This window comes from Saccopteryx leptura, chromosome 12 (assembly GCF_036850995.1).
Source record: "Saccopteryx leptura isolate mSacLep1 chromosome 12, mSacLep1_pri_phased_curated, whole genome shotgun sequence".
NCBI classification, from domain to species: Eukaryota; Metazoa; Chordata; class Mammalia; order Chiroptera; family Emballonuridae; genus Saccopteryx; species Saccopteryx leptura.
The window spans coordinates 25,283,761-25,311,643 of NC_089514.1; the positions used below are offsets into that span (position 1 = coordinate 25,283,761).

Genomic DNA, 27,883 nt, shown 5'->3' on the forward strand with positions numbered 1-27,883 from the left:
AAAAAGAAGTCCTTTTTTCTTTCATACTCCCTAATTAGGTGGATCAATAGACTAGCTGTCACATTATGGAGGGCCATTCAAATCTGCTAATTAATGAAAAGTAAAGTTCATCAAAGCTTGGAGTATATGTATCGTACTTCGTTTTCTACCATTAGCTGTTGGGAAACTGAAGAGCTCTCGTTTCTAATTGTACTCTTGTGTAATTACTTCTGGGATGCCCCAGTCTTGTTTTTATCAGAAAGCAGCCATACACAATACCCGCAACCATGATCATGAAGAAGTCACGAGGCTCAGGCGCTACACACCAAATTAGAACCCGTCTCACTGGAATCAGGCCCACTATTCATCCCGGATCTCAGTTTTTCTGAACTGTGGAGAGTATAAGTCACTCAAAAAACAAACAAACAAACAAAAAACCCTGCTAAGCAGTATCATGAGATTGTGGCTTTAAAGTATCCCAGAATTACTTAACTGGAAAAATGGCTTCAAAGGCCAAAGGCATTGCTGTATTGAATCATATTGTTCATCTTTAAGCTTTGTTTTTATTAAGTTAAAAATTATAGTTGCGCCTCACCAGGTGGTGGCACAGTGGATAGAGCGTTGGACTGGGATGTAGAAGGACCCAGGTTCAAGACCCCGAGGTCGCCAGCTTAAGCGTGGGCTCATCTGGCTTGAGCAAAAAGCTCACCAGCTTGGATCCAAGGTCACTGGCTCGAGCAAGGGGCTATTTGGTCTGCTGAAGGCCCATGGTCAAGGCACATATGAGAAAGCAATCAATGAACAATTAAGGTGTCGCAACGAAAAACTGATGATTGATGCTTCTCATCTCTCTTCGTTCCTGTCTGTCTGTCCCTATCTATCCCTCTCTCTGACTCTCTCTCTGTCTCTGTAAAAAAAATTATAGTTACTTTCACTTATCTTTATAACTCTACCTCCAAAAGATAATAAAATCTATACAACTCTCAATTTTTAAATTTTGAAAGAATATATATACATTTAAGATACATGCATGTAAGTAGCTTAATTTCAGAGAATATTATGGATTCTAACTCAGAAATAGCCTCTCTTCTTCAAGCCCTCCACCATAGTGCATACCTCATCACCCAGCTAGTCAACAAGATTTTTAAAAAATTTGTATTTAGAAAATTAAATTTAATGAGGTGACATTGATCAATAAGTGTACCTATGTTTCAGGTAAACATTTCTATTGCATTTGAACTGTTGGTTATGTTGTATACCCATCACCCAAAGTCAAATCAGGTCTGAGGTACATAGAGACATAGTGATTACAGGGGATTGTCCCTGTCCTCAAGTAACTCATAGGAAGCCATCACGACAATGAGATAAGAGCAGCAATAGAGTACACAAAACGTGTGATGACAGCAGAGTCAGGTGGGGGTACTGAACTCAGATTGAGGGAGAGGTGACTGGGAAGGCATCCTTGAGCAGATAGCATCGGTGTAGCTCTTGAAGAACAAAAAATTAACCAAGTAGGCAAGGGAGATGCTGAGGGGAATATAGGGGAGGGGAGATGCATTCAGGGCAACACTAGAATCTATGTAAACACAATAAATTAAAATCAATAAAAAAAAAGTTAACCAAGTAAAATTCCAAGGTGGGAGTATGAGGAAGGGACGTGAGCACAAAGGTAAGGAGCGGGCACTCCAGGAGGAAGAGACATCCTGTAACAAGCTCAGAGAGAGTAAGATGCCTGCTTTGTTCTGAAACAATTTTTAAATCAAGTTTTTTATCTTTTGAGGTCTTTTTGTTTCTCAATAATCTTAGGAATAAGAACTGGACGTTCAAACATTAAGAGCACGCCAAAGGAACTCAAACTGTATCCTGCAGGTGGTGAAAAGCCACTACAAAAATCTTAAAGAAGAGAGTGGCATGATTGAGTTATTGCTTTTTTATAATTTAGGCAATATTTCTGATATAAGGGTGGGAAAGAAAAGGGAGAAAATAGAAGAGAATTAACATTTTATTGAGTGTTTACTGTATTTCAGGCGCTGTGTAGGGCACATTTCACATCAGATGAACGTCTTTATATATCTCAATGATGTCTATACTGTGTGGTTCTTAGAAGCTGACTTCACAAACAAATCCATCCTGATCATATCACAGTAGTTTGCACAGAACTCGTCACACAGAATGTTAATTTTTTTTTCTAATAGAATATAGGAGTCTAGATAATACCACTTCATGTAATGAAGGTGTAACATTTTAAAATTGGGAGGCAATTAGGAACTTTTGAACATATTCTGTTTATAGCCTTGAAGTTAAATAAGGTATTTGTAAATGTTCTGAATCCCATCGTAAGTCTTTTGAAAAAAAAGCACTTGATGAGGGAGGGAGGTGGTGAGGTTGCCCAGAGGGTATTTAGAGGCAGTGATTATTTTACTACAATTGTCCTATTTATCATCACAGATTACCAAAATGACAAAAATAGAACAGCAAAGCTCTCACCATGAAAAATAAAATGTGTTTACATCTCTTCTCTATCATCATGTGGTAGACGTTTCCAGTGGAGGTTTCTGTCCAAATCCCACATCTAAATGCCACGAACAATGTGCTTCGGGAAAACCATGATCTCACCGTGGGAATGAGGCAAGAGAAGGCAAAAGCGAGGAAAAGGAGGCTGCCAGAAAGCCAGGCCAAGGACAAAAATACGTAGAAACAAGGAAGTAGAGGAGAGAAGAAATAATCAACTTCAGTGAGAAAATGCCAAGGGAAGATATTTTTAATTTTTTACTGGTTCTGAGATCAGAAGGGTGACTGCATAATCAGGAGATGAGGAAGGTATTGAGTACTGTTCATGGTCAGAAGGAAAATTTGATTTACAGAAAAATAAAATATTTCTCGACTCTTACTACTAATTCAGAATATAAATAAATCTTACAGGCACTATTGGCAAGTTAAATACCTCCTAGGATTTTTCTTCCTTCATGAGGATGTTTTTTTCCTAAGTATATCACTTTCAATTCACCATTTTAAAGCACAACATAAAATTAAAATGATTTTACTTTTGCTCTGAATTACATTTTTTTTTTCATAATAAAATGGTGCTTATCTGGTCCTTTACTTTGTCAATCTAGAGCAGGGGTCTCAAACTCAACTCAGCATGTGGGCCACAGAGCAAGATCACAGCCATTCGGAGGGCTGCACTAGGTCTACAAAAGGCAACTGTTACGCAACACTTTTCAGTGTCACAAAACGACCAGAAACTGTAGTTCGCATCACAACTGCTGTTAACTAAGCTAATATCTAGCTAGGATGTTAGAGAAATGAAAAATACAAGTAGGCCCCTAGGCTTACTTAATTTTATCCAAAATATTTTGAACTTCGTGGATTAGTCTGTGGGCTGCACAAAATTGTTCGGCGGGCCGCGAGTTTGAGACCCCTGGTCTAGAGTATTTGATCACTGAAAGTTTTCTTAAACACTGAGACCATCACTCTATGCATTGTGTCACCACTGGCCCTGCTTTTGGGGACAATGCCACGAGCAGCCTTCAAGGGGTTTCAGTGACCTGGCTTGCCAGGATGCTCAAGGCCAAGCGGGGCCCTTCCTCTGCGCTCAGCTGCACGCAGGCCGGACGCGTTCAGGCGCGGTGGCCTCTCTACCCTGGGTCTCTGTGTAAGGAGTCTTAGCAAGTATAGAAACAGATGATTAATTAGAGAAGAGGGTATTTTTTATTATTTCAGAAACTATGTTGAGGAATTTTCTTTTCTTTTCCCCAGCAATACTCGACTGTCTTTCATTTTCAGTGATCAGAGTGTGTATGTCTCCTAGGAATAAATATTATAGCATAGTTCTTATTATTATAACATTTACAAAAAGAATTTTGTTCAAAGAATGTGAGTTGGGTTTTACAAACATCATAGGAACAGTCACCTTTTTGGAAAAAGGTTCTCAGCATACACAGGCACTGTATGCAATTTTACCAATAGGAATCAGACCACACATGCTACTTCCTGTCATCAGCACTACCCCACGCTCATCACCGCCCTTCTTAGGGTAATACGCACGTACTATTGCAGTGTTAGATAGCAAAAGGATACAAATCAGAACCACTCAAAGAAAGAGATGCACAGAACAAGGCAGAGAGGGTCTTGAACAGAAAGTTTCCAGTGTCCTTTCCCTGTGAAGTCACGACATGTCACCCTCCCAGTATATCAACATGTGACAATACAGAATGTTGTCAACCAGGGAAGTTCACATGCCCAGAATTTTTATTGGTGCTTTATTATATGGGTATGCTTAATTGAATCATTATCTGCAAGATTGAATTTCGAGAGGCTGGGCTAATCTCACGAAGCTTTAAGCCGCAATTCTCTGTGTAGTAGATCTTTCAGGTGCAGCCAGGCTCCATCCTGACTCGTTTAGTTAGCATCAACCATAGAGGTACACTATGTGCCACAGAGAATATAATAATAAACGTACATTTTAAATAGTAAATACATTAATAAATACACTTCTGCTAATATTTAACTTCTTCAGACCTGTTTTTTTTTTTTTCCATAAAATAAGAAAAGTTTGACTGGACTGACTTTTTTTTTTATATTCATTTCTAGAGAGGAGAGAGAGAGAGAGAGGGAGAGAGAGAGACAGAGAGGGAGAGAGAGAGACAGAGAGGGAGAGAGAGGGGAGAGAGAAGGGGGGAGGAGCAGGAAGCATCAACTCCCATATGTGCCTTGACCAGGCAAGCCCACGGTTTCAAACCGGCGACCTCAGCATTTCCAGGTTGACGCTTTATCCACTGCGCCACCACAGGTTAGGCCTGAACTGACTTTTAATAGGAGCTCAAAAGGACATTAAGTGACTAAGGGAATGAATAAAGCTAGACAGGTATTCTAAAGTCGTATGTTTCTTTGTCAGAAAAACTTTGCGACTAGTTATTTCTTGAGTCCTTTTCAAACCCCACCACAGAAGCCTCCATTACCTCATTCCCTCAAAAACCCAGATTGTTATTAGTACTAACCATTTTCACTGTAATTTATTCATCCTCAGAAACTGAAAACTAAAGTCCTCACATTTCTCTAAATCTGAGAATAAACCTGCACTTTGGAAAAGAAACAACAAAATATTAAGCATAATTGCAATCCTACTCAGTATTCATTTCTCTGCTCTAGCCATCAAACGAGTCAAACCCCTACAAACATCTATGACTCACTTCTGTCATACTCTCTATTAGTCACTTTAAAATAACTTATACTTGGTAAAAGCATAAAATTTCTCTGTAGATAAATAGCCAGTGTAACAAATATAAGAAACAGCAAATTAAAAATTGCATTCTGCAAGACTTTTGAAAAACATGGGACCTAAAATAAGCATTTAGGACCTGACCTGTGGTGGCGCAGTGGATAAAGCCTCGACCTGGAATGCTGAGGTCACTGGTTCGAAACTCTGGACTTACCTGGTCAAGGCACATATGGAAGTTGATGCCTCCTGCTCCTCCTCCCTTTCTCTCCCTCTCTCTCACCTCTCTCTCTCTCTAAAAATGAATAAATAAAATCTAAAAAAATAAAATAAAATAAGAATTTAGGGACACAGTGTTCAGGGGACACCACAGTGTCCCTTGTGTAAAGTCAGTTTTGATATTAATTTAGCATGCAATCATAAAGCATAAAGTCACAATGACAATCCCTGGTTCCTTCACTGGAACCTTTAACCTCCCATTGTGACCTCTGGTCAACCAAGAGTCAGTGACTTTAACAGCAGTGGAAGGTGAGGTCAGACATAGGTCATGTGCTACTTTCATCTCTGCCCATCTGTGCCAGTAAACCTACTTCTTAGAAAGCTTCTTAATATTCATTTAAAAAAAAAAAAAAAAAAAAAAGCTTTTTAAAGGTGAAAATCAGACTTCGGATTTTCCCCTTTCTTTCACAGAAGTGCCTTCAAGCACTTGAGGCCACAGTAGTCATCATTATGATAATTCACACATCATATGGTATGTTTTAGGCTTTTAACCCAATTTTATACCGTCTGCACATGTAGCATGTTTGATGTTTACTCTAAGGATGAACTATGGCTTTGATTTCTCATCAACCTCCAGAGGCATTGAAAGGGGAAAGGAAGAGAAAGAGAGAAGACGGTTTTCAGAGATGAAAGACTCCAAACATCAATAATTTTGTAAAATAATCATATTTTTCAGGGATGTTTTCTGTTCACTGTGCATCTTATAAAATGCAGGTTTATTGGTCATATCATGGACTCTGGGTAAGGGAGAGGGTCGGGGGGGGGGGGGAGAGGAAGAGCGTCAAAGGGTGTGTGTGGATTTGAGCCGCCCCACTTCTAACTCAAGATCTCGAAATGCATCGTGATTCCTGTCCACTGGATTGTAAGGTTTATGCGGGTAATCTTGGAAACAACGGTAACAAGACTGAGTTGGAGCAAGCCTTTGGCTATTATGGAGCACTCCGCAGTGTGGGGGTTGCTAGAAACTCTCCCAGCTTTGCTTTTGTTGAATTTGCAGACCCCCGAGATGCCACCGATGTTGTCCGTCCGAGAGCTAGATGGGAGAACACTGTGTGGCTGCGGGTAAGAGCGGAACTCTCGAATGATGAAGAGAAGTCGAAATCGTGGTCCACCTCCCTCTTGGGGTCGTCGCCCCCGAGATGATTATCGGAGAAGGAGTCCTCCACCTCGTCGCAGATCTCCAAGACCGAGAAGCTTCTCCCGCAGCCGGAGCAGGCCCCTTTCTAGAGATGGGAGGAGAGAGAGACCCCTGTCTCGGGATAGAAATCACAAGCCGTCCCGATCTTTCTCTAGGTCTCGTAGCCGATCTAGGTCAAATGAAAGGAAATAGAAGACCAGTTTGCAAGAGGAGTGGTGTACAGGAAATCCCTTCATTTGACAGGAGTATGTACAGAAAATTCAAGTTTTATTGGAGACTTCATAAGCTTGGTACATTTTTAAGATGTTTTAGCTGTTCACTTTTGTTTGTCTTGGAACAGTGACACATAAAGATGTAATTCTCTATGGTTTAGAATGGATCATATGAGGCATGTAATATCAAGAATTGTTACTTTACAATGTTCCCTTAAGCAAAATTGAATTTGCTTTGAACTTGAGTCTTGGGCAGACTGATCATATACCTCTAAACTCCTGCCCAGCTAAAGTGTGATGTTTAATATTGTGGAAACAAGATTGGCAAAATTAGAATTTAAGACTTTCCATAGCTAGGATGTAATATGCAGCTGTAGTTGGACGAGCAGTCTTCAAAGGCTGCCGTGAACACACGCCAGTAGGTAAAAATTAAGACTGCAAACTTAAACTAGAGGCTTAAAATTTTTAACTAGTCTTACACTGGGCAGAAATTGTCCAGTTGGTGTAGAATCTAAGAAGTTTCAAGCAAGCCAGTTTGCCTTTCTTTGCTTTCGGTCATAAATTTTTTATGTGGCTGCTGTATATGAACATATAACCCTTTGTAATAACATTCTTCATTTGGAAATTTGAGACTATTCAAAGATACGTGTCCTGCCAGTTTAAGGGTACATTGTAGAGCTGAACTTTGAGTTACTGTGTACAAATTTCTTTTTATGCTGTCATTTGTAATATGTTTTGTGAGAATCCTTCAGATTAAAGTTATGGTTAAAAAAAAATAATGCAGGTTTATTAAGATTCTCAAAATTGTCCCTGACTGGCTGGCTCCGTGGATAGAGCATTGGCCCAGCATGCTAACATCCCAGGTTCAATCCCCATTCAGGGCACATACAAGAACAGGTCAACATTTCTGTCTGTCTGTCTCTCTCTCTCTCTCTCTTTAAAATCAAATATTTTATTTATTTATTTTTGTTATTATTATTTTTTGTATTTTTCTGAAGCTGGAAACGGGGAGGCAGTCAGGCAGACTCCCGCATGCGCCTGACCGGGATCCACCCCGCACACCCACCAGGGGGCTACTCTTTGCCCATCTGGGGCGTGGCTCTGTCATGACCAGACCCATTCTAGCGCCTGGGGCAGAGGACAAGGAGCCATCCCCAGTGCCCGGGCCATCTTTTGCTCCAATGGAGCCTCAGCTGCGGGAGGGGAAGAGAGAGACAGAGAGGAAGGAGAGGGGGAGGGGTGGAGAAGCAGATGGGCGCCTCTCCTGTGTGCCCTGGCCGGGAATCAAACCCGGGACTTCCGCATGCCAGGCCGACGCTCTACCACTGAGCCAACCGGCCAGGGCCACAAATAATTTTTTAAAGTAAACATTAAAAGATATTAATATGAAACCTTTAATTTGTTGCCTTTAGATAAAAAATGAAATATAGCCATGTAGTCTGACCCCTACCCATTTAAACTGTTAAGCAGGCCCCCCTGATCTTCACATCTACCGTATCCACACTGACACACTGCCAATTCCTATATAGTTATCCTCAGAGTCTATTCCACATTCTTTGAGTCCCTCATCTCTCTTTTAAAACCCACACACCAAACCTAAAATGAAAAAGTGTATCAAAAAGTCTCCTCATTTTCTTCTCTCATTTATCTCAAGAATTCTAGTGATATATTATTCACTTTTAATTATTTTTTTAAATAGATGAAAGAAAAAAATTATAATTCTTTGAAGCAAGATGAAGAGGTAAAATCAAGCAAATAATGAACAAGACCTGATTCACTTATTATTTTACCGAAAGAGCTGATTTAACAATTAGTCTCACCATACTTCACTTACATATAGTTGATACTATAAGAGGGACTTCTGAATAATTCACTATGAGAATTCCATTAAGCTCATTTTAGAATGGAAATAAAATATTGATAGTAGTCTGAGAATAAATTTAGAGCCACATCTTACGACCATCGCCTACCCAATTATAGATTATGGCTTCCTGAACTCCCAGTTCTATTTTCTCAGTCCCATGGCATGAGCTCCTAAGAGTTTCAAATCACCTTAACTTCCCCTCAACTCCCAGAAAAGTAGAAAAAATCTATTTCATGGTTAGAAAAATAGTTTGACCAGGTCCTAAGAAAGGTCTGTAAAAAAAAAAATCTAGAAGTTCATCAGGATGTGATTTTCATTCTTCCCTTTCTCTTTAGAATGGCTTTTCCTGTGTCTTCCTTTTCACATTGGATATGACTATACCACACTCCCAACTTTACATTCTATCGTGCCTGACACATTCATACTATACTTTCCAGTTGGCTCTTGGTCTCAGTTACAATTCTAGAGACAGAGTACCTACTTGCTCTGCTTGAGTCAAGTATTCATCTCTTGTTCAATACATGTAGCTAGGGGAGAAATTGGAAGGTCATAGTGCAAATTACTGGAGGATTGACTACATGATGGGGGTGAGGGGAGCTCAAAACAAATATTTTAATTCTTATACGTCAACACTGTTTCTATCAAGAAATAGGGCAACAATGCAAAACTATCAGGCTGCTTCTCTATAAATGTTACTCTAGTTTTCTTTAAACATGATCATTTTGTCTTTTTATTCAAATCTATTCAAATACCAGTAATATAGATGTACCCATTTTCTATTTTTGAAGCACAATTATAATTCTCAGACCTGTTATTTTTTTCTTTTTTTTAACCAATTCATTAACAAAAACATATTCTGCATAGTCACTAAAAACATTAAAATATTTATAAAAATTAAAAATCAAGTATTAATGCTAAAAGTCTGATTAACAAATGAGAAAGAAAATGTCACAGGCTTTTTTCTAAATTGATTTTAACTTGGTTCTGTGTTTATTTTCTGGGCAGTGAATGAGCATCGTGTTTTTTGCTGCATAAGACACACCTGACCATAAGACGCACTTAGGGTTTTAAGGAGGAAAATAAAGTATTCTGAACCAAATGTTGTGTTAAAATATTTAATAAAATATACCACAATAATATTTCAACAATGTAAACTCAACAGAAATATTAACAACTGTTAGCACTGTTATTAACAAGTGAGAAGAAACTTTAACGTTCAAATACTCTTCTGTTGTCCAGGAATCCCAGGAACTCATATCATCGCTAATGTCAGAATTTAAGAAGTTCAGTTGCCCACAGTCCCTGGTATCACTTTCTTTGCTATTTTCATATATGATACCATCTTCAGTGCCACCTACGGCATTGCTAATGCCACATTTTTTTGAATGATCATACCATGGTTTCATTCTTCACTGACTGCCATGATGTTTTCACCCATTCACAAACTTGAGTTTGTGTCACATCATGATTACCAGCAGCCATCCATTTGTTCCACTCTTCTTGCATAAAGACCTTAAACGGTTTGTTGATGGAACCATCGAGAGGTTGCAACTGGCCGATAAGACGCCCAGGAATTACAGCTAGATGAGTCTTCACGTCTTTAAAGTTTTGGGAGTTTGTGTATGTGTATGTGTGTGTGTGTGGTTTTGCTAATATGTGCTCTAAACTGGTCAAGCACAAATAGGGCAGATTTTTTTCAGAAGCCATCTAGGATGTTAGGACCAAACTTTTTTCGCACCCTTGGCCCCTCCCCTATCTGCCAGCCAACCAGCCAGCCAATGAAATGCGATTAGGCAGGAAATAAGTGACCTCAGCACTTCACAGAGAGCTCCAGCAGTGCAGCGCAGCCCTCCACTGCTGCTACAGGCTTCTCACATCTGCCCTCAAAGATGCCAGATGAATGCGCCCATACAATGTGGCTCGCCTTCCCTCCTGTGCTGCATGCAACTGTGGAAACCGGAACAAGGAGATCACTCAGCAGATGCCGGGGTTCCGCACGCTGCCCTGGCAGGTGTGATTATGCTCCCGCTGGCGCTCATCCTACATGTTTACTGGCGCAGCACCCACAGCAGCTAAAAAATATGAACATTTGCTCCATAAGACTCATGGGTATTTTCCCCTCCACCTTTGGGGAGAAAAAGTGCATCTTATGGAATGAAAAATACGGTAATTGATACTTTGTCTTTTGAAGAGGCCTTTCATAGGATTTGTTCTCTTTTGAGAATGATTTGAGATAAATATTTATTATAATATTTAGCTAATTTTTCTGGGGTTTGTCTATATATCGTAAGTAAAATATGTCCAGTTCTTGGCAATGATGAACATTTCTTCACCAATACTATTATGTAATTATTTTATATTTTTCTTTCTATATAGGAGAGTTTAAAAGAAGGTAACTGATCAGATGGATTAAATAAAATCCCTATGACTAAGATATATTTTAAAATACTTTGTTTAACCATTTTATATACAAAAATTCTCCATTATAAGGGTAGTGACTACATTCAGTCTTCTCCTACTGTGCAAAAGCCGGAAAGAGACATCAGGATGTAAGCAAATTTCTCGTTACTTGCTTTCAAATCTTTATCCAAATTTAGACTATAAGCATTCATAACTTAGGTTGTCACTTTTTCTTCCCGGGTAATTCTAACAGATATTCCAATGAAACAATTGGAAGGGAGTTAAAGAGATGAAAAAATAAATAAAAGAAAGATCTCTTTAAATCAAATATTCATCTATTCATTCATCCATCCATCCATCCATCCACCCACCCATCCATCCAATTTTACTGCTGTGTACTGTGTGGTAGGCTCTGTGCTTGACCCTGAAACTTCAATAAGAAAAATTCAGAGGATATACAGAATTAAAAAGGCAATTAGCAGTATGGTAAATCTATACAGTATGTTATAGAGGTCATAAAGGGGTTCGAGGAAAGGAGCATGTAACTTAAAATCAGAAGTTTGAGTAAAAATTATCTAAATGAAGAATGATAATTGGAAAAGGGGGCAAGGATGGAAGTGGGAAGGACTGGTCTATAAGGACAGCTTGGCAATGAAGGAAGAGTTGTAGACGGATATGAATCCAGACAAATCATGGTAGTTTATAGAAACAAACAGAAACCCAGTTACCTTGAACTTTAGAATACAGGATGGTGGGGGCCAAAGAAAATGCTAGAATGGGAAGCAGGATGCAGATCTCACAGTGCCATGTTAGTCCTCAGCTACTATAACAGACTCACCCTAAGAGCCCAAGGATGTCTGCCCAAATGCTGAAGGTTGCACTAAGATATGTTAGATCAACAATATAAACTGTTCACAGGCCGAGACAAACTGACTCTATATACAATAGGTAATGTGTCTGGGTGTTGGTTAGTATAAATAGAGGCTCCTTAGAAATACCTTAAATCTAGAAGATGAAACCAAAGTGTATACAAAGACTGAACAAAGCATAATCTGTGTGGGTAGCTCATGAGTCAGAAAAGACAGAAGTGCAATGAAAAATATTTGGAAAGTAAATATTATTCATCTGACAAGTGTGTCTAGAGATTAGAATAGGCAGGCCAAAACAAAAAGAGAAAATTCAAAAAATAAAATAAAAAAGAAGTGTTAGTGTCTTAGAATGAGTTTCTCCCAGAGACAATACATGAGATAAGTGCTTCTTACAGGTAGATTATTTGGGAATGCCATCCCAAGGAATAGAGGTGAGAGAAAGGGACAATGAAATGAGAAACAAAAGAAAGCAGATAAAGGGATGTCTTACCTAGATAACCACAGCAGTGGGTAACTGGCGATGAAATCTGGGAGACCTTTTGAGGATCCTTATAAAACTTATTTCAAGAACTGTCAAGAACACAAAGAAGTACCATTTATCTATTGGGTCCCTTTCCCATTAGTCAGAGATATCGCAAGGGTATTAACTCTCCCAGACTTCTGCATTGCCCATGTCAGTATACCAAGGATTGCTCTAGCTGTCACATGCTGATGGTGATGCAGAGACTTGACCTGGGCTAATGAACACACAAAATATACAGATGAAGTATTACAGAACTGTACAACTAAAACCTATACAATTTAATTAACCAATATCACCCCAATAAATTCAATAAAAAATTACAGTTAACAGCTGCAGATCTGTTAACTGCAACGGAGTTTATCAGATGGAATATGTTTAAATTCATGTGATCATGTAGTTTTTTAAAAAGCAAAAAAAAAACTCTAATAAATTATTATTGGAAGATACTGGTGAACTAATCAATTGTTTTCCAAACGGGCAAATAAAGAAAAATGTTTAAAGAGATGAATCTGAATACTTGAAAATATTTCATGTTTGAATTTTGCAGGTTAGCCTCGAGGATTAGCCAACTCCAGAGGTAGGGTGATTTTTTTCCTTGTTCTTTCAGTTCAAAATATCAATTGGCAGATGACCAACCTTAGTAAGCAATGGCTAAGGAGGGGCGTTAAGGTCGGCTCAGGGCAACCTGGGGATTCTTCAGAGCACTTGACCTCCCACTGCATTCCTCGGACCTGCAGAACTGACTCCGGCTAGGCAGGACGGCTCCCGGATCAGCCTTCCTATTGTTTTGCTACCAGGCTAACCCGCCTGCTTGCTCCCGGGCTGTTTGTCTGAATGCCATGCCGTAACTGTTCCCTCATGCCAGGTTGGAGTGCCAAACCCTGCCTCATCCCCTGCTTTCGGAATCTGTTACTGTCTCAACTGGCTTTCCAACGTGCCACTGCCAAGACAAGTGAGTCCCCAGCCTGCACAACCTGACTACACCTTTGTTTGTGCTCTGTACCTGGGTTGAACATCGAGAAAATGATAATAATGGCCATGAGAGTAACTAGTAATTGTAACTGCTTTTAAGTTTTTCTTTTCTGAAACGTCTGATTTTTAAAGAATGTAGGAGGGATACACTTGTTTTTAAGTTGAGAAGAAAAATAGCGGCAGCAGATGCTTGCCTAGCGCTGGAACACTTACACAGAAGAAAGAGACCCTATACAATCGCAGAAACCTGCCATGAAAGGAATGTGGAGTACCTTTAAGTAAGCACCTTAAGAATGTGGTGAAGTTTATTTGCATTTGAGATATGTTAATGCTCTGAGTGAGAGCTGGAAGGTCAGTTCCACTGCTTTGTCAATGTCATGTTTGAATTCATTCTTTTCTTAGCTTCCATTTATACCTGATTTTGTATTTGGAATGTGGTAAGGTAGAAGGTACCTCAGAGCCGAGACTCTGCACCTTGCTTCTTTATGTATTTTGCTCATCAGCTCCCATGATTATGAATGTTCGTTTTTCCAGGATTCCAAACTTTATTGCACATTGTTTGAAGCATCTGGGGAGCTTTAGAAATTACCCAGGCCTCTCCTTCAGAGATGCTGATTTAGTCCTGGGCATCCAGAGATTTTTCAAGCTCCCCAGTGAGCCTGATGGCAGCCAAGGTTCTACACCTCCACCCAGGTGGTTCTCACATTGCTGTCCCTGGGCCAGCACTCTTGGCAACACCTGGGATTCACTGCAAATAGCCTTTCTCAGACATACCAATTCAGAGACTACAGAGGTGAAGTCAAACCATCTGTGTGTTTAACAGCTTAGAGATGTAACTCATATGCCATAAAATATACTCATTTAACGTGCCCAGCTCAAAAGCTTTTTGGTACATTTACAAAGCTGTGTAATTATTACTATGATTAATTTTTTTGGTGGAGAGGCAGTCAGATTCCTGCATGTGCCCCACCAAGATCCACTCTGGCATGCCCACCAGGGGGCAATGCTCTGCCCATCTGGAGCATTGCTCTGCTGTGGCTGGAGCCATTCTAGCGCCTGAGGCGGAAGTCATGGAGCCATCCTCAGTGCCTGGGCCAACTTTGCTCCAATGGAGCCTTGGCTGCGGGAGGGGAAGAGAGAGACAGAGAGGAAGGAGAGGGGGAGGGGTGGAGAAGCAGATGGGCACTTTTCCTCTGTGCCCTGACGGGAATCAAACCAGGGACTTCCACACACCAGTCCGATGCTATACTGCTGAACCAACTACTGCGATTAATTTTAAAACATTTCTATAGCAAAAAAGAAATTGTACAGACTTTCAGTCACCCCTCAATCTCCTCAACCTGCCACCCCTAGACAGCCACAAATCTATTTTCTGACCTTACAGATTTACCCTCTTTTGGACATTTATTATAAGTGAAATCAGACAATATGTTTTCTTTTGTGACTGACTTCTTCACTGAGCATAATGGTTTTAAGGTTCATCCATGTCACAGTATGCATCAGCGTTTTGCTTCTTTTTATTGTCAAATAATATTTCATTTGTATGCATAGACCACATTTTACTTATTGATCCATCAGTTGATAAATAAATGGATAGTTGCCATCTTCTGCCTATTCTGAGTGATGTTGCTATGAACATTCATGTGTAACTTTGTGTGTGGATATACATTTTCATTTTCTCTAGTATATCTAGATATACTAGATAGTATTGCTGGCTCATATGGTAACGCTAAGTTTAATATTTTGAAAAACTGCCAGACTTTTTCCAAAGCAGCTGCACATGTTACACTTCTACCAGCAGTATATGAGGATTTAGTTTCTCCTCACTGTTGCCAGTACTTATTACCTGACTTTGATTCTAGACATCCAAGTAGGTATAAAGTGATATCTTAATTGTGGTTTTGATTAGCATTACCTTGGTAGATAATGATGTTGAAATCTTTCATATGTGCTTACTGGTATTTCTTCTTTGAAGAAATATCTATTCAAGTCCTTTGCCCATATTTCCACTGGTTTGTCTTTTTATTATTGAGTTGTAATAGGTATATACTTATTCTAGCTATGTCCCTTATAGATATATCATAATTAGATTTACAAAAAATGTTTCCATTCTATGAATTGTCTTTTCACTTTATAACATTTTTTGAAGTATAAATGTCTCCAGTTTTGATATTATTAAGTTTTTTTTACTGCTTATGCTTTTGGTGTTCTAATAAGAAACTATTGCTTAATCCAATAGGGTTACAAAGATTTATGCCCATTGTTTATTCTAAGTGTTTTTATGGTTTTAGCTCATATTTATATCTTTGATTAATTTTTAGTTAACTTTTGTATAAGATGTGACACCAGGGCTCAACTTTATTCTTTTACATGTGGAAATACAGTTATTCCGGCAACATTTGTATAACAATTTCTGTTTCAATAAACCCTGCAGGTGATTCTGACATGCTAAATGTTGAGAACCACTGCACTGTATTTGCTAAATCTTCTCTACAATCACTAAGGACCCTTCTAAACATAGCATACAGGATGCTTTAGTACAGAAAATTATCAACTCTCTCTTGTAAATCACACAGATCAATTAAGTGCAATACTTTATATTAATAGGCAGTGGGAAAAAAAATAATTTCATTAGTTCAGAATCTTTGTTTTTCAAAACTAGACAAAAAAATTACACTTTGTCATATTTATATCACATATTTTCCAACTTTGAATATTAACATGCAGAACAATTCCTTATTCAATAGTCCGTTCAGTTAAAAAAATCTATTTAATGCACTGCATCAGCCAAATTGTCTGATGAGGCCACTGCAAGATTGTTCATGCTTAAACAAAAGTTAAGCATGTGCCAAAGTCCAATTGTCCTCTACCCCACTTCTTTTTGTCACTTTTCAAGGAAAAATGGTAAGGGTCTGTTTCATAATGAAATGGGCTGTTTGGGTGCTATGATAAGCATGATATACAGTTTCAATTCTGTCAGATTGAAAATGGATTGTTTAAACTTAAATATGGCCAATGCCAAAGCCATCTGTCAGGCAACTGTGATTTTCTTGAAAACACTTTTGCATATTTGCTACAATTTTTAAATATTGGGAGCTTCACTGGGTTTATACATCTTTGAAGAATGTAGCTTGTCTCAAGTTTGTTAATACTGGCACCACCAAAGTGACCTTCTATTTAAACCTGAAAAAAAAAATTTTAATCTAATATAATTTCTATGCAAATTTCTTAATCAAAACTATTAGATGCTTATATCAACTCTAATAACAGTTACTATGGAGGACCAAAGTTTCCAGCATTGAACTAGTCTTCTTGATACAGTAGGTATTTTTCTACCATTTTACAAGTGAAGTATTGTCATTTATCCATAGTCTCTCAGCGAGTGATATCTGAACAAAGATTCTTCAGACTTTGAAGGCTTATTTCTTTCCACTGAACTGCATAACTTTACATATGCATATACATGCAATAAAATAAAACTTACAGAAACGTTGAAGCAAAAATAAATGCACAAATAAGCCTAGTTTAGAAATGCAGTCTTCTTTCAAAATTCATTAGTTATTTGACACAGTGTGCTCTAGAACCCTGGCTTCCATTCTAGAGACAGTTAATAAATAAATATAGCAGTACCCTTTTATTCCTTGATCTCAAAATTATAATGCTAGAAAAGGAATTTATAACAATAGAATAAGAGTAAAACTTAGTTTTCATCTGTTTAACAGAAGGTAATAATGTATCCTATTTGTTTGCCTAGGACAGTCCTGGTTTAAAAGTAAACCAGGACTGTCCTAGGCAAACAAATCTTCTATTGTTCAGCATAATTATTAGTAACTTCTCCTTTCTTTCAAAAATATCCCATTGTCTACAACATGTTAGACAGTCACCTCACATGCTGGCTGGTGAAAGCCACCCATCAAGACACAGCCCCTATCCTAGATAACTTGATAACTACTTAGAACTATGACTCAAGGTGTCATACAATGTGCCTGCCTCAGCCTTTTCCTTCTACCAGCTTGCCACAGAATGAAACAGACACCATTTGAACGCTTTATTTGGGTTAAGACATTATATTATATTGCCAATAACATGGAATAGAATCTGTTGCTGGGACCTATTCTATTGGTTTGGGTTCTTTATCTGAATATCAAACAACTACGTGACAACTGAGGAATGGGATTAGTAGGTAAAAATGGCACAAAGCATGGGTATTACTTGCAGGGGGCAAAGGGCTTTTGAGTGAGGCTCCTGGCTTGTACACAGTTAGGTATGTAAGCCTTGGGTTTCTGCAATAAAGCATGAGGAATTAGAGGGGCAGGAAAAAAAGGCAAGAGTCTAGCTCACTAAATGTCAAAGACTATAGTATTTTTAAAATGTAACTTGGAAATCCAACACTGCCTCTGCAATATTGTAGTTTAGTTGATAAACTAATCAACAGACAAGGCCTTTCTTAAAAAATGTTAAGTGAATTGGAATATAAATTAACATCCTTTCGCCTGACCAGGCGGTGGAGCAGTGGATAGAGCGTCGGACTGGGATGTGGAGGACCCAGGTTCAAGACTCCGAGGTCGCCAGCTTGAGTGCGGGTTCAGCTGGTTTGAGCAGAGGTCACCAGCTTGGACCCAAGGTTGCTGGCTTGAGCAAGGAGTTACTCGGTCTGCTGTAACCTCACAGTCAAGGCACATATGAGATAGCAATCAATGAACAACTAAGGTGTTGCAACAAAAAACTAATGATTGATGCTTCTCATCTCTCTTCACTCCTGTCTGTTCCTATCTATCCCTCTCTCTGTCTCAAAAAAAAATAAAAAATAAAAAATAAATTTAATGTCCTTTTAGAAAACTGTTGACTTCTATTTGAACTTACTAATCAAGCCATTTTCCCATCTCTGAATCTGATGTTACCCATCATAGCTGACTTGGAGACCTGTTCTTTTATTTAGAAAACTAGCTTCCTAATCTGTTCCTAGAGAAATATTACACATTGCTCCCCACCATGGTTATGGGCTGTGGGAGGGTTGTATACAATTATGCACACAGTACCAGAAAGTCAGCAGATAAATATGTTCTTGCTTCCTGGTAGCCAAGAGAAATAAAGATAATCTATTTCAATGGAACTTCAACGAAACAGCACAACTAGTTTATTATTCATTCACCTTGTAAATTGGGTCAAGTTATCTGATATCCTGATTTCTAAATGTCAAGGTTTTCTTCTAAAATGCAGCCAACTTGCAATTACCCTAGAGGAGGTTATAGCATTTGGGCTTGGCTCTCTGCAAGACAAGTCAGGGCAGACCCAAAAGATTCCGAGGAACTGTCCTCTGATAGTTCTCCATTTCTCTCTCCTTGTTGACAGTCTGTAGAAATCACAGACATCCCCCAGCAGAAGCCAGAAGACCCCGCCTTTATTCCTCCCAATATCATAGGCCCTTTCCCACTGCCTTTTCAGAACTGAGGCTTTGACTTACAGTCAGAAAAAGATGTGCACGCTTTGTTTTTATAGAGCTCCTCGTGGTGCACACGTCCCTCTCAGGAACAAGGGGAAAAAATTTTGAACTCAGCTCTGATTAAGTATATTTCCTACTTTGTCACTCTCCATCACTCTTTAAATTGACTTAATGAGTCTTGAACTTCCTTCCAAGACTCACACGAATTTTCTCCTCTATATCTGTTTCATTTCTCTGTTTCCTCTTCCCACTCCCTATATTTTTTGTTGAAGAAGTATACCTCTTTGTATGTCCCAGTATAAAGTCTACACTGGTGACTTATCCCTTCCTGGCACCCTTTAAAAACTCTGTAAGCATCCTTCAGTTTTAACATGAGATATTGTGATTTGTTTTCCCACCCTAAATGGTCTGAAGTTACAAGGATGATCTTTGCACAAGTGAGGTCAGTTCTAAGATTTATTCACAGAATATATTTAATAACATAGCACTTACTATGAATAATATTGTATATTTTGACTGCTTTGCATTTTTATATAGTCTCATAACAGCCTCATGCATTGGGAACTGCTAATAGCATCCCCATATTATAGACAAATTTAAGACTCCGAAAGACCAAGGGTATCATCCAGGAGCTTAGAGACAGTAACAGCTAGTCCTGGGCTTCCACCCTGGGCAGCTTCACTCTGTGATGTGCTCTAAACTACCGCCTGCCCTGTAATACGTCACTATGAGTGTGACTTATGTGAAATCTTAGCTTGTCAAGTTAAAACTCATTCTACTGTGACAGCACTTGAACATATGCATGTATTCAAATACAGGTGTCTCACAATTAGGACTCTTGCTCCATCTCATAAATAGTAAGAAATAATAAATTTTATAAAACTATCCTATGCATCATGGTAGAAATAACAGAGAAGAGATGAAAGCTGTCTGGGCTTCAAGAATTTGTCACTTTAATCTTTAAGCATATTTATTGTAATCTTTAAATACACCTTAGCGAACTACTTTATATAAGTGTATTTCTTGTGGCAACCTAAAAAAGTTAATAAATTGTTCAGAAACAAAAACCTGGAATTTAAATTTTACACCATGTCTTTTTTTCAGGTCAGTGCTGCCTGCCATGTTCCTTTACCCAATTCTTATAGTGAAAATATGTTACTTTTAATAGTCTGTCCTCTTCCTTCCTGCCGTTAGTATTTTCATTATGTGAGGCACAGATAGGCTGGCTATCATGGAAAAAGGATGCTCACGTAGAAAAAATATCAAGATCCTTTTGCCATTTTTAAAAGATTGACAAAGAATTGGTGCTCTTTGTTTCAAAAACTTGCTTTGTCACAGTAATAATCAATATACAGAGAATTACTGAGAAGATTTCAAATATAAAAGTAATATAGTCCTGAATTTCCTCAATTGTTTAAATTGTAGAAGTAAAGCATACAAATTATGAAGATAATTTTATAAAGACAAAAAATTATTTCAACAAAACTTGGTTTTAATATTTGATGCCTAATTTCCTCTATTATATTAATTTAGCTTTTCGTTCCATATTATTTTACAAGAAATTTATTACACAATGACTATTTATTGCTAAGTATAAATGACCACAGACAACCTTAAAATATACTTACAGATATGTGTAACATGTACTAAGTTTGTATTTTTTATATAAAGCAAGAAACATTAGGGTAAAAACATTTTTCTCAATTTTCTACCTACATAGTCACCTATATGTATAGTCTAAATATTTCATAAATTAGTTAAATAACATAGCTATTGAGCCTTTTGTTTCTAAAATGTTATTTCTTATAAAAATCTCCAAGTGCATGGTTTATCATTTTTGTAAACCAGAGTTTTGTAATCTGAGTAGAGTCAAGGTGAAATTTAGTGAGTGGAGTTTAAATAATGGTACAGTACAAGTCCACTATTACACTAGCTCCTCCAAAGAAAGCCAAATACAGAAGTAATATAGACATTATATCTCAGTATTGTGGACTGATCTCAAAAAGCACCTTGCTTTCTTCCTGAAGCCTTCTTCTTCTCACAAACTATACTTTTTAAAGTCAAAATACCTTTCAGTCTTTCATTTTTTTTTTTTTTTATTTTTTAAATGGACAAAAAATGCAGCAAAGCAAGATTTTAGAAGCACTAGGCCCAATTTTAAGAATATCATGAATTTTGTCAGCCTCCAGCATTGAGATCACAGACCTGTTTGTTCACTAGTGTCACATATATCAGTGCTGCTGAAGCAGCCTGTTCCGCCGGGATGAGGGTGAAGGAGGAAGAATGCGCATTGGTGCTCTTAAACGTGCCCTTGTCTAGACTGTGATCACCTCTGGAACTTCAACCAAACATTTGCAGGCAGCTTAGGAAATCCACCAGCCTTTGCTGCTCACATATTAGCTCTCTATTATGCCAAAAAATAAAAATAAAAAAAGACTAGAATTTTCTACTTTTATATCAAATATGAAGATTGAAATATGAGACCTGAATGGGTAACATCCTTTTTCTTGCTCAATTGACGTTCTCCATTCTTTCAACAAGTCGTTAATATTTTTGTGTATGTATTATGTGACAAACTTGCCTACGACCATTGAGAATTCAAAGATAATAAAGATGAGTTCAATTCTCACCCTTGCATTGAGCACACACATGTTGGTGGGGTACAGTTTATACAAAGGGAAGATAAGAATCCTGCCCTGGGGATTTCTAGTCTGGCTTGGGATATTGATTGGTAAGGAAATGGTTCAAACAGTGCTATGATATAAATAAATGCAAACTATTGGGGGTTTGCATAGGAGAAGACTGGAGGTGCTCTAAGACATCTTCCTGAATGATGAGTGTCTTTGAAGGAATAAAGAACAGGAGGGGAATGCCCAGGGAAGTCAGTGAGCTGAGGAATTTCCAGGCAGAAGAACTATATACACTTGGAAGCAAAGACTAGCATGCATTGATCAAGAAAACACAAAGTGCTTCCATTTAGCTAGAGCGGCTACTTCAAGGAGATGAGAGGGAATGAATGGGTGGGGGTGGAGGGGGTCCTGAAGAAGAAGGCAGAAGCCATAAGAGGCTTCTTTTAGCACACAGTCTAGACTGGGGGACCATTAAAGAATTTTAAACACAGCACTGAAAGCATCCCATTTGAATTTGAGATACTTATAGTCATGTGGAAAATGGATTGGAGCTGATGAGAGTGAACACAGAAGGCGAGTCAGGGTCATTGCAATGATCCCTAAGGAGGTGAGGAGGGGGTGGGGGAGGGCTCTGCTCACGGGCACACAGAAGGCGAGTCAGGGTCATTGCAATGACCCCTAAGGAGGTGAGGAGGGGGTGGGGGAGGGCTCTGCTCACGGGCACCACAGAAGGTGAGTCGGGGTCATTGCAATGACCCCTAAGGAGGTGAGGAGGGGGTGGGGGAGGGCTCCGCTCACGGGCACACAGAAGGCGAGTCAGGGTCATTGCAATGATCCCTAAGGAGGTGAGGAGGGGGTGGGGGAGGGCTCCGCTCACGGGCACACAGAAGGCGAGTCAGGGTCATTGCAATGATCCCTAAGGAGGTGAGGAGGGGGTAGGGGAGGGCTCTGCTCACGGGCACCACCCAGCACAGGTTGTCACTTCAGAGCTCAGCCTTGAGCGTTGTTCCTCTCTGGCTCTTGTCACAAGACCAGCCGAGAGAAATTACATTTACGGACAGTTGTCTAATAGGATATCTAGCTGTGTGCTTCTCTAAGTTTTCTGAGTTCTGTCCTTGAATTAGTTACATTAGAAAGCCATTAGTTGAATCCTGGGCAGAAAAATCTCTGGTGAGTTTGATTATAATGACAAAAATTGTACATTTGCTATTGGATTTATTTTGGACACCTGGTTAATATGCTGTATGTGTCTTATATAAGATCCCATATGATATATAATTGTTTTTAGGATTTAAAATAAGAAGAATTTTTTCCAAGATTGTGTTTCTCATTTTATTTGTAAATTGAATTATAATAACTAACTTAGCTTTGGTTGTTATAAAGTTCAGACCTATTTATTTTCCTGTAATAATCAGAAGTACTACTTAGACCCTCAAAGTACAAGTGCATCTTTTTTGTCTTATATAATCTAATTGCCTTTTAAAATATGTGTCATTTTCTGTAAATTAACTCATGTTTACTGCAGCAGTAGCTAGTATATAAATATAAAATAAATAGTATTATTTTGACATTGCTAATTCCTAACCTTTCTTAAAATCCAAAATATGACACACTGAGTAATACAGTAAAACAATCCAAAGGGGTAACTAGCTCAAGAGCAACTAAACCCCCCCCACACACACACACATAAAAATTTTTGCCTTGAGCCTCAATGTTAGTGTTCGGCGTGGCAACATTTCTAATTCACTAACAGAGAACTGTGTTTTATTTTTTTAAGTGGAAAATCCATTTTCATGATGTTTTAAATTTTTTAACTACTTAAATATAGGTATTGATTCATTTTTATTCACCTACAGAGTATTTGAAAAGCTACAGCTAATCTATAGATGTGCTTTTCTTTTTTTGTTTTTTTAAAGGTTTTATTTATTTATGGTAGAGAGGCGAGAGAGAAAGAGAGGGAGAGAAGGGGGGGAGGAGCAGGAAGCATTAGCTCCCATATGTGCCTTGACCAGGCAAGCCCGGGGTCTTAAACTAGCGACCTCAGCATTCCAGGTCGATGCTTTATCCACTGCGTCACCACAGGTCAGGCCTAGATGTGCTTTTGTTTAAAAAAATAAAATAAAATAAAATACTGCACACTGATAGAAAAACAATGGAAAGCAACTCCAGAGCACTGTGAGTTCTTTTTAACCTAATCAAGTGAAGTTTTTATAGCTATAATTTGTTTTCATTGAATTTATTGGGATGAGACTGGTTAACAAAACTATGTAGGTTTCAAGTGCACGATTCTACGATGCATCTCCTATATACCATATTGTGTGTTATTGCAAATGCTCAAAAATGATTCTAAAAAATAACTGTTACAATATAAATATTTCAATAAATTTTAAGTGGTGCCTCACCAGGTGGTGGCACAGTGGATAGAGCATTAGCCTGGGATGCTGAGGACCCCGGTTTGAAACCCCGAGGTCACTGGTTTGAGTGTGGGCTCATCCGGCTAGAGTGCAGTCACCGGCTTGAGCATGGGGTCGCTGGCTTGACCGTGGGATCATAGATGTGACCCAGTGGTTTTTGGCTTGAATCCATGGTCACTGGCTTGAGCAAGGGTTCACTGGCTCAGCTGGAACCTCCCAGTCAAGGCACATAGGAGAAATCAATCAATGAACAACCAAGGAGCCACAACAAAGAATTGATGTGTCTCATCTCTCTCCCTTCCTGTCTGTCTGTCCCTATCTGTCCCTCTCTCTGTCTTGTCTCTCTCTCTCACATACACACACACACAAATTGTCATTTGTTTAATTTTGGTAGAGAACTCAGCACACACAGCTAATCAGTGGGGAGGCTATGTGTTTTCCTTTCACTATCCTGATGGCAAGCAATCCTATGTAAGCAGTCACCATGAGAGGGGCATCACCTCTAACATGTGGAGACCACTCCTTCCACACAGGCCCTCATCCACCCTAAACTTAGGCTGAAAATGTTAGGTGACTATCCACCCTCATACAGCCATGTCTTAGTAAAAACATCTGAAGACTTTTGCTCTACTTGTTCATAATTTTATTGTCGGATCCCTATGGGACACTGTAAATTTTAAGTTAAAACAGTTTGAGAAAACTGAACAATGCATCAGTCCCAATGTCCTAATCATTCTTTCTTTCCTGAAATGATTATTGATCCAGCACTTGGAATGCCGAAGAGCTGCTAACCCACCGACTGACTCAGACTTACTGAGCTGCTTGTGCATATACTGAATTTATACAATTCTGCCCCCAAGGGGCCTGGTTTTTCTTCTGCCCTTGTCTTTCCTGAACAAGTTATCATAAAAAACTATAGGAACTAGGAAAGATTAAAAAAGAAGAAGAAAGAAAAAGTAGCCTTCTTCTACCTAATATTAGGTTTCCCAAGGAAGCAAACTTCCCGTCTCCTCCTGCTGCTGTTAGAAGGCACTCCTGGTGGTGTGTCACCTACACACACGCGCGCGCATACACCCCTTTCCTGCCCCTTGCCAGCAGAGATCGTGACCACACAATGTGCATCTGGGGCTCCATCTAGAATTTATGTGCATCAGGAGCTTCTCTGTGTTTGAGCCTCTTCACCCATTATGTTCCAATCCAATAAAGGTTCCCGGGTCACCTTTGGCATATATGGGAACAGCTTAATGTTTCTGTTTCTCTCTCTCTCTCTCTCACTAAAATGAATAAATAAAAATTTTAAAAATAAAGATAAGTAATTTTTTTAAATTCACAAAATACCCCTTTAAGGAGACCTTTACAATTTGTCCCAGGTTTATAGCTGAGAAGGTCAAGCCTTCAATAAGTAAGTTCACACAGCACAAAACTGGAAAAAATGAAATATAAGCAAGAGCGCTCCAACTGGAAATTCTGTGTATCTTCCAATATGCCAGCTAGAATTTCTCTCAGTACCCTACATTGCCCAACATAAAGATAACCCACAGTCAGCAGAACTTTGGGAAGGCTCTTTATGAGATAACTCATTGGGTAGAACCCAAAGTAATTCATCATATACAGGTAAAAAAAATAGAAAGAGTGACATGATGTTGAGGTATTTATTTGACACAGGGCCAGACACGCTTTCAATATAAATTGCAATATTTTATCTGCATTTTCTTTCTTAGTTCTTCTCACATATTTATTAAACTGATTAATCACAGGAATGCATAGCAACATAAACCTGTTATTTTAAGTTTAGTATGTATAAACAGTAACAGAATGTCACTCATTGGAAGTTTGGGGATTTCTTGGTATCTCTTCCAATGTCCTGAAAGATGGCCAATGTGTTTTGCCTCACCTAGCTTTTCTTCAAGTGGAGACAACATGTTCTAAGCACTAGCCCCAATCTTCTACAAGCAGAGACCTGCGATTAGAACATGAGTAACAGAAAATATGTAAGAAGTAGCTCCCCCATCAACGTGCTCTACATGGACTCCTAAAGTGGAGCAAAGAATTCTCCATCACTCAAAAGAAATAGTTAATTAAGCCATTAGTGAGAGAGTAAAGAAATTGTATCAAAATGTCATGTCACATCCCCGGGATGTATGTGTTCTTCTGAATGAAGCAAGGGGAACTGAATTTAGAAGCACATGTGACATAGGAATTATTCATGCCATGCAATTTACTGGGCACCCCAGGACAGACGAATAGGAATAAGATCCACTTCTTGTTCTGGGGAAACTCTTTATGGTGAGAAAGCAATTTAAACTATTATCATAATTATAGTATCACTTGATTATTGTCATGAATGTGAAAGTACAATATGAAGTGTGACAATACAATAGCAAAAAAAAAAATATTTGCCTATAGCTATTGGGAAAAAAATCTTCATAACTGAAACACGCTGTGCAGGGTGTGATGGAACACGCCAACCCCAAAAGGGTAAGGGAGGAAACAGCAGATATAAAGGTACCAGCTGAAAGGCCAGAATGCCATTAGGTAACAATAGTTTCGATGAGCTTGAGAAAAGGAGTAGGAGATAAAGACGATGAAAACGGAAAACAAACCATTCCTGAGAGGTCACATTCGGAATCCTGGGGCTGGTCTTAAACATGTCTCGACATCCCTGAAGACACAGCAAAGGGTAGTGGCTCTCTCGTGTTAAAAATACATGAAATGTATGAGGATTCAATAAAGTGAAAGATTTAAAAATATAGACCCTTAGTGAAACATTGTTATTCTCAAACACGTGCTTGAAAAATTGTTTTCAGAGTTTACATTTAAAAAAATAAAATCCCAATCTAATCATTAGACATCCCAACCCAAAAAGTCTCAGGTGGGGTCCCAGCAGCTGCTCTCAGCCAGCCCACAGGGTGAATCCGCTGCTCGGTGACTGTAGGACACACTGATGAATACTACCGTCATAGGGCTTCCAGGTGGGTGGTACCAGCCCAGCGCTCCCTCGGCTCACGCGGCGGTGGGACGGCAGGAATCCAGAGAACAGCACAGCTCCCAACACTGGTGTAAAAACAGATTCCCGTTCCATGCTATCTGCAGGAAACAAGCTCAGGGGCTTTGGAGATTCTATCTGGCGTTAAACTGGAGCTAGGGAAATGTTTTGACTAGGTTTAGAACAGAAACTCTCAAATTTCAGGATACATAAAAATCGCCCAGAAGATATGTTAAAAATACAGGTGGCTGATGACTCAGTCCCAGAGTTTCTGATTCAATAGGGTTGGGGAATGCTCTGCATTTTTAATAAAATGTCAGCAACAAGTGATGCAGATATAAGCGATACTCAGAAGATACTGATTCTGCTCTAATGGATTCTTATAAGCATTTTATAAAACTGATGTTCATATCAGTGTCTTATTACACCTTTTGTGTAAGTGATAGCAGGTTCATTCTAATTTGCTTTAGGCCTTAAGTACCTATTAAAATTTAAAATTTACAGGTAAAATAGATAATAGATAGGTTCATCTAATTTGCTTATCCTTTACACTCATACAGTGATCATTTAATATACAAATGTTTTGCTTCTTTGGTATTATAATTGATTATCTGTCTAAAGAGTCATTTTCTTGATCACTATCCTATAAGATTTTCAGGTAGTTAATGTGGAAAATCTGTTTTCATTTATCACAGTTATTTCAAAGTGAGTAATAATCTCTAGCCAATTAGCGATGTATTTCATGGTGAATGGGTATCAATTAATGAACAGAAGCCAATATTTAGAATCATAATTCCTCATTGGAAACTACAAAATAAAATTCAATGCACATTTTAGTAACACAATTGTACACAAACAATTTTAATAAAAGGAAAGGATCAACTAAAAAAAAACTGTAAATGTCCTACAGGAAATTGCTGGCTGCTGGTCTTTTTAAAAGGACACTTAATTATATG

At 38.7% G+C, this 27,883-nt stretch overlaps 1 pseudogene; it reads left to right on the plus strand.

Moving 5' to 3' along the window:
• The first annotated feature begins 6,310 nt into the window (after window positions 1-6,310).
• Window positions 6,311-7,104, plus strand: LOC136384089 (serine/arginine-rich splicing factor 3 pseudogene; annotated as a pseudogene).
• The last annotated feature ends 20,779 nt before the right edge of the window (window positions 7,105-27,883 follow it).